The following is a 7,438-nucleotide window of genomic DNA, read 5'->3' as shown; positions in this document are numbered from 1 at the left end:
AAAAGCCTAAAACCTAAAATAACCTAATTAACCACAATTCATATTCGGCGGCATCGAAGAAATTCACCATTGAATTTCGACACAGCCACCATTTTGAGATAGTGGGTTTTGTTTTGGTAAAATTACTCAATCTCTCCGGTTCTTCCTCCGTTCTTCGGCTAGCACCGGTTCTGGCTCAATAGCTGTTCGTGCACCTGACTACGGAGATCTTACTACCTTGTGGATTCTTCAACCGTCTCTAGAAGAGACAGTCCGGGTATGTTTATATCCTTAAACAGATCAAAAGGTTTTATTCAATCAATGGTTAACGGACAAAGAACCAGCTATAAGGGATTAGAAATAAATTTTAAACCGCAATTCCGCTGCGCTACAATTGATTAACTGGCTATAATCCCTAACAGTGGTATCAGAGCCATGGTTTAGTCCGTTTTGATTGATTGAAAAATTAATATGATTTGGTTTTATTATTTTTCCAAATCAAATTTTGAAATTTCCTATTAAATTCCTCGTGTAGAAATTGATCTAGGAAGTTTTCATATTTTATTTTTATCTGCATTTTATTTTGTTTGGTTCTGAAATTATTTTAAATAATTTAAATAAAAAAAAATACAGCAGCATTTTTTTTATTAAACAGAAAAAAAAAATAGTTTCGGACACCGAACAGCAGTCAGGGGACTGCTGCTGTCCATGGACAGCAATCCCGTTGCTGTCTTGGATCCGTTTTGGGTCTAAATTTAGTCTAAATTTAGATTATAGGGACTGATTTAAATTTTTAAAATTTTTCATGGGTATTTTAATAAAATCAGGGCCCTAATACCGTTTAATTTATTAAACGTGTTTTGAATAAAAAAAATTAATTGGTATTAAAATGTTTTTGTTTGGCATGCATATTTAATTTTTAATCGAATTGATAATTTGTGTAAAATTGAATATGGTTAATTTGTGAAATTGGCCCAATAGACCGTGACACCGGTTTAAATTGGGAGGGCTAAATTTTAGATATGTGACGACCCTAGAATTCAGTGGGAGCGAAATTGTAATTTTGCATACAAATGGATGTTAACCATTTGGGCCTTTATGGGCCTTAGTCACATATGGTAAAATTGGCGATTTCACCCTAAGTAACTCGGCTTAACTTTATTAGATGATTTTGGAATGCCATGATCATGCATTATATTTATATGTCTTACCGTGCAGCAATCTGTTATAGAGTGCTATGGGCCCTAAATTAAAGTCGGTTTGTAATTTAATTTATTTTGGGAAATATGGCCTGCGTGCCATTCTTTCATTAATGTAATTTTAGAATAGGTTCTATTCATAAAATTGTAATTGGTCGTGAAGAAGCCCAGATGGTCCAAGCCCATGGTGGGAGCCCAATGAGACTTGAAGCAAGCCCGTGGAGATTAGATAGTATATCTAGTTTCACTAGGATGTATTATAAGGCCCATAGAGTCTCTACGTTTATTTTGATGATACAATTGCTTAGTATAACATGAAATATAAGTAGCAACGATCACCAGATCATCACCCGTGATAATTATATGTTAAAGCCGTATCACTTAATTAATCCGGATAATGAAATATTGAGTCGTTTAAAAGTGCTTTCCAGATTCACATCTCTTCCTCCCAGGTAGTGCTACAGTGTATGACGTGCCCTAGCAGGTATGCTGTAGTAATTAGTGGGCCGTCGAGGGTTAGGATACTTCGGTATGGCTAACGCGTGTATGGTGGTTGGACTCAACGTGGGTAGCATTAGCTCAGAGCGGGCCCTAAGCACAGATAGGCTAAGTGTCATAAAGCCCATCAAACTAAGAGTCCTTGCGGAGGATTGGATAGTTTATCCTACCAAATCATCAATGGTCGACGGCGGAGCCCTAGCTCAGTAGATTATTGATGGATTGTGGATCTTGGTCAAGACAGCCAAATAAATATCACCAATAATGAATTAAAATGGATTATTAATTTGATCTTTGGCTTAAGCCCTTTATTCTAACTCTAATGTAATTTTTCCACGTAGATTAAACTCCACATCAAAATTACACGAAAAGAAAATTAAATGGCTGCAACAAGCAACAACTCACTCAGACCACTCCTGGAAAAGGAAAAGCTTTCAGGGACTAATTTCCTTGACTGGTCCAAGAACTTGCAAATAGTTCTTAGACACGAGTCGAAGGAATATGTGCTGACTGCTGCCTTACCAGCAGCTCGTCCTACAGGTCGGGGTGTAACCGCTGATAAAATGGCGAAGTACGACCAACATGTTAAGGATGATAGAGATGTGTCATGCATTATACTGGGTACCATGGTTCCTGATCTTCAGAAACAGTTCATGGAGCAGCACGCCTTTGAGATCATGGATCAACTCAAAAGGATGTTCCAAGATCAAGCTCGTCAGGAAATATACTTGACAACAAAGGCGCTATGCAGCACTACAATGTAAGTCGGGACTTCTGTTAGCACACATATGCTAAAGTTGAAGGGTTTTATTGACACATTGTCAAGGCTTGGCTCACCAGTGCCTGCACAACTAGCAGTCGACATCATTCTTGGATCACTTCCGGTATCCTACAATCAGTTTATCATGCACTACCACATGCAGGGCGTTGATAAGTCTGTAGTAGAATTGCATGGCATGTTGAAACTTGCTGAGCAATCCTGCAAGAGGACTCCAGAAGTGTTGCTGGTTAACAAAGGGAACGTGCCTAAGGGAAAGGCCAAGTCCAAGTCCAAAGTGAAGGCCCAAAAGGCCAAGCCCAAGGCTAGGAAGGCGGTAGCTTCTAAAGGTAGGTTGGCCTCAGCAGATGATATCTGCCATGAGTGTAATGAGAAGGGACACTGGAAAAATGCGTGTCCAAAGCTAAGGCAGAAACAGAATGACGAAGCTTCTGGTTCAGGTATTTATGCTGTTGAATTTAATCTGGCTATTTCTACATCTTGGGTTGTAAACACTAGATGCGGTACTCACATTTGTTCAAATGTGCAGGGACAAAGAAATAGGAGATTGCTGGGATCTGGTGAAGTGGATCTTCGAGTCGAAAATGGTGCTCATGTAGAGGCCTTAAAGATCGAAGATTATTCTTAGAGATACCTAGTGGATTAGTTTTAGAAATTAGAAATTGCTATCTTGTACCTGCAATGCGCAGGAATATTATTTCAGTTTCTATGTTGGATATTTATGGTTTTAATTTTTAATATTGGACGTGGTATGATTTCTATACATCGTGGCAATATTGTTTATAGAACCGCATTTCTAGAAAATGGTTTGTATATCCTTGATCCAAAATGTAGTGAATCAATCTATAACATAAAAGCTAAAAGGATTAAGACTAACGAACTGAATCCTACATATATCTGGCACTGTCATCTTAGCCACATAAATGAGAAATGCATAACTAGGCTTCACTCTAGTGGAGCGCTAGGGTCATTTGACATGCAGTCTTATTACATGTGTGAATCTTGTTTAAGAGGGAAGATGACAAAGGCGCCTTTCACCAAAACTGGTGTAAGGGCCACGGAGCCGTTGGAGCTGATACACTCAGATGTATGCGGTCCAATGAGCACCAGTGCTAGATCTGGTTCTCTGTACTTTGTTACCTTCACAGATGACTATAGCCGGTATGGGTATGTGTATCTAATGAAACATAAATCTGAAACTCTTATGAGATTCAAAGATTTTAAAAATGAAGTAGAAAATCAACTTGGCAAGAAAGTAAAAGTGCTCCGGTCTGATAGAAGGGGCGAATACTTGAGCCAAGAGTTTGTCTCATTCTTGAGAGAGTGTGGGATTGTTTCCCAACTCACTCCTCCTAGTACACCCCAATGGAATGGAGTGTCGAAAAGGAGGAATAAGACCCTGCTCGACATGGTCCGCTCAATGATAAGTCAAGCTTCTCTCCCTATCTCCTTTTGGGGATTTGCTTTGGAAACCATTGCTCACATAATTATACACCAAGCAAGGCATTTGAAGGAACACCATATGAATTATGGATGGGCCAAAAGCCCAATGTTTCGTTCATGAAGATTTGGGCTATAATGCACACATCAAGAAATTGATGAGTGGCAAACTTGAGTCCAGATCTGTGAAATGCCACTTTGTGGGTTACCCTGAGTAAACTAAGGGTTATTACTTCTACAACCCAGCCAAGAATAAAACATTCATGGCTAAGTTTTTCAAACTTTTTGGAAAAGGAATTCCTTTCCAAAGTAGACAGTGGGAGTGATATTGATCTCGTTGAGATTCAAGACTCACAAACTCATGCAGCTCATGCTGAGGATGCTTTGGGAACCGATATAGATCCTCAAAACATTGAGGAGGCTAAACCGGTAATACAGGTGGTGTTTCAAGTAGATTCGTACAGAATTCTGATGAACCCTGTGTGTATATGAAATTCAGTGGGAGCATATCCATTTTCCTAATAATGTATGTCGATGACATACTACTCATTGGAGGCAATATGTTCACACTGCAAGATCAAGCAGTGGTTGAGTAAATGCTTCACAATGAAAGACTTAGGAGAAGCCGATCAAGATCTACAAGGTTAGATCCAACCGACTTCTAGGCTTGAGTCAGGCATCGTACATAGACAAGAATCCATCATGTACTCTATGTTATGTACAAGGCCAGATGTTGTGTGTTGCACCAAACATGACTAGTCGGTGCCAGTTAAACCCCGATAAGGAACACTGGAAGACAGTCAAGGCAATCCTAAAGTACCTTAACCGTACCAAGGATGTTTTTCTTAGTATTTGATTGGTAGAAGGAATGGAAATATCAGGTTACACTGATCGAGACTTTGAGGATGATAACCAGTCACATACTGGTTATGGATTTCTCCTGAATGGCGATACCATTAGTTGGAGATCCTTAAAGTAGCCAACCATTGCCGATTTTATGACAGAAGCTAAGTAAATCTTTGCATGCGATAATGCAGAGGAAGTAGTTTGGATTAAGAAGTTCATAACCGATTTAGGAGTAGGTCAAACTCTCTTAAGAGCAGTTGATGTTTTCTATGACAATACAGGGGTCATAGCACAAGCACTGGATCCCATGTCACACAAGAGATCCAAACGCGTACTTAGATAGTAACACCTTACCCGGTGACATTACATTGTAGAGGGTTGACACTGAGAACAATGTCGCTGGTCAGTTTACCAAGGCAATTGGTAGTACTAGATCTATAGTGTTTAGGGCAATACCCGCTTGGAACTAGTTCAAGTGGGAGACTGTTGGTGTGCCCTAGTTCATAGGCATTGGTTCTTATAAAATGTATTTGTGTTACATTAATAAAGGCATTAATCTAGTTCATTTATATCTTGTGCTATAATATGAATAGAGAATCCATTGATTGATAATCATAAAACCATATCCCAAGTCTATTCTATCATGGGAATGATTAGGACCACAGACTTGTATATTCGACGACTGTATGGTAGCAATTGATACTAGCCATAGCACTTGATAAGTCAGTTGTGAATATGGGTACATGTTGTATACATGTGACTGGATCGATCCGCCCGAGAAAACTACATGGTGGTTGTGTCATTAGTTTTCTTAAGTAGGTCTCTAACTGTCTTCAGACTAGATTTCATTATAATATCAATGTGGGAGCCGGTTCACTTTGACATACGCCTAACAGGTCTGTAACAGGATGCCAAATACGGGTATGATTGGGTGAACAGGTGAACACATTAGTATTGATAGTGAAGTGATGGAATTACCACTCACATAACAGTGAGATGATATCACAGGCCACTTGATAAGTTAGATTGATAAGTGTGTGGCCATACCCTGATAAGTAGTTTACTTATCTGATTCATTAATCTACTTAAGATCAAGAAATATCATAAACATCAGAGAGGATGACAGCCGCCATGCCTCTAGTTTATAATATCGATATCAAATGGTAAAAGACGTTAAGAGATAACTACAGGGTCTCTGCATCTTTAGACTGCTGAAATAGCTGTATTGGTTAGGGGTAGTAATGGTTTGCTAGAACCCACTTACTGTCTGTGGGCCGTGAGCCCACTGCTAGCTAAGGACAGTCCCATAGGATCGTGCACATTGAACATCTGAGTTAGAACTTATAGAACGGTACACTGGAGGGATGAGATTAATTAATTGGTTGACAGTGAAATGTCAAGGTAATTAATTGATGGTTAATTAATTGATTAATTGATACTTTGTATCAATATAATTGATTAATAGATTTAGGCGTTGAGTATTTAATTGGTTAATTAGTTTACGGGATGTAATTAATTAATTTGTGAATTAATAAAATTACATTCGTGAATAATTAATCAAACTAATACGTCAATTTATTAATTAGTGTTGTTTATTTAATTGAGGTAATTAAATTTAATCTAATTGTAACTAATTGCATAGAATAAATACTATTGGTATTTATTTAAGTGATTATGTTAGGATTAGATTAGTTTTGTAATTAACCAATTAACCCTAAACCAATTAGGTTTAAGAATAACTACACTATATATAATTAAAAGCCTAAAACCTAAAATAACCTAATTAACCACAATTCATATTCGGCGGCATAGAAGAAATTCACCATTGAATTTCGACACAGCCACCATTTTGAGATAGTGGGTTTTGTTTTGGTAAAATTACTCAATCTCTCCAGTTCTTCCTCCGTTCTTCGGCTAGCACCGGTTCTGGCTCAATAGCTGTTCGTGCACCTGACTACGGAGATCTTACTACCTTGTGGATTCTTCAGCCGTCTCTAGAAGAGACAGTCCGGGTATGTTTATATCCTTAAACGGATCAAAAGGTTTTATTCAATCAATGGTTAACGGACAAAGATCCAGCTATAAGGGATTAGAAATAAATTTTAAACCGCAATTCTGCTGCGCTACAGTTGATTAACTGGCTATAATCCCTAACATTAAGTGCGAGGAGGTTTGATAGGGGTCAAAAACCCCTATCTTTGGGTACGGTTTTAGGACGGGTTTTAGCGTTATTTAGTTAATAAGCGAGCAATTCTCGCATTTAAATGCTTTTGTGTGAGTTAGTTAGAAATTGGAAATGTTTTATTTACTTTTCGTTGTTTAGGCTCGTTTTATGATCAATTTAGGCAAATACGGCCAAAATGGCATGCATATTATGATTCCGTTATCTTTTGAAGCTAATTGATCCATCAAAAGTCGCACCAAACGAAGCGTTTGCTCAAATAAGCGATTGGCGGGTCAATTTAGCCTTTGGACTAATGTTATCTGGAGTTTTTGTGCATGCGCAGGGATAAGTTCGGGCGAAAAACACATTGTTGGCATTCGGCAACCGCGCGGGGGCGTATCGGGCAAGACTGCTCGACGAACTGGCCTATTTTAGGCCAGCTCGCCGAGCTGGCTATGCCGGCTCGCCGAGAAGGCCTTCGTAGGCCAGGTTGCCGAGCAGGCTGTGCCTGCTCACCAAGCAGGCCCCCTGGAG

Source organism: Euphorbia lathyris, chromosome 8 (genome assembly GCF_963576675.1).
Source record: "Euphorbia lathyris chromosome 8, ddEupLath1.1, whole genome shotgun sequence".
NCBI classification, from domain to species: domain Eukaryota; kingdom Viridiplantae; phylum Streptophyta; class Magnoliopsida; order Malpighiales; family Euphorbiaceae; genus Euphorbia; species Euphorbia lathyris.
The sequence above is the reverse complement of the archived record's forward strand: the minus strand, read 5'-3'. Positions refer to the sequence as shown.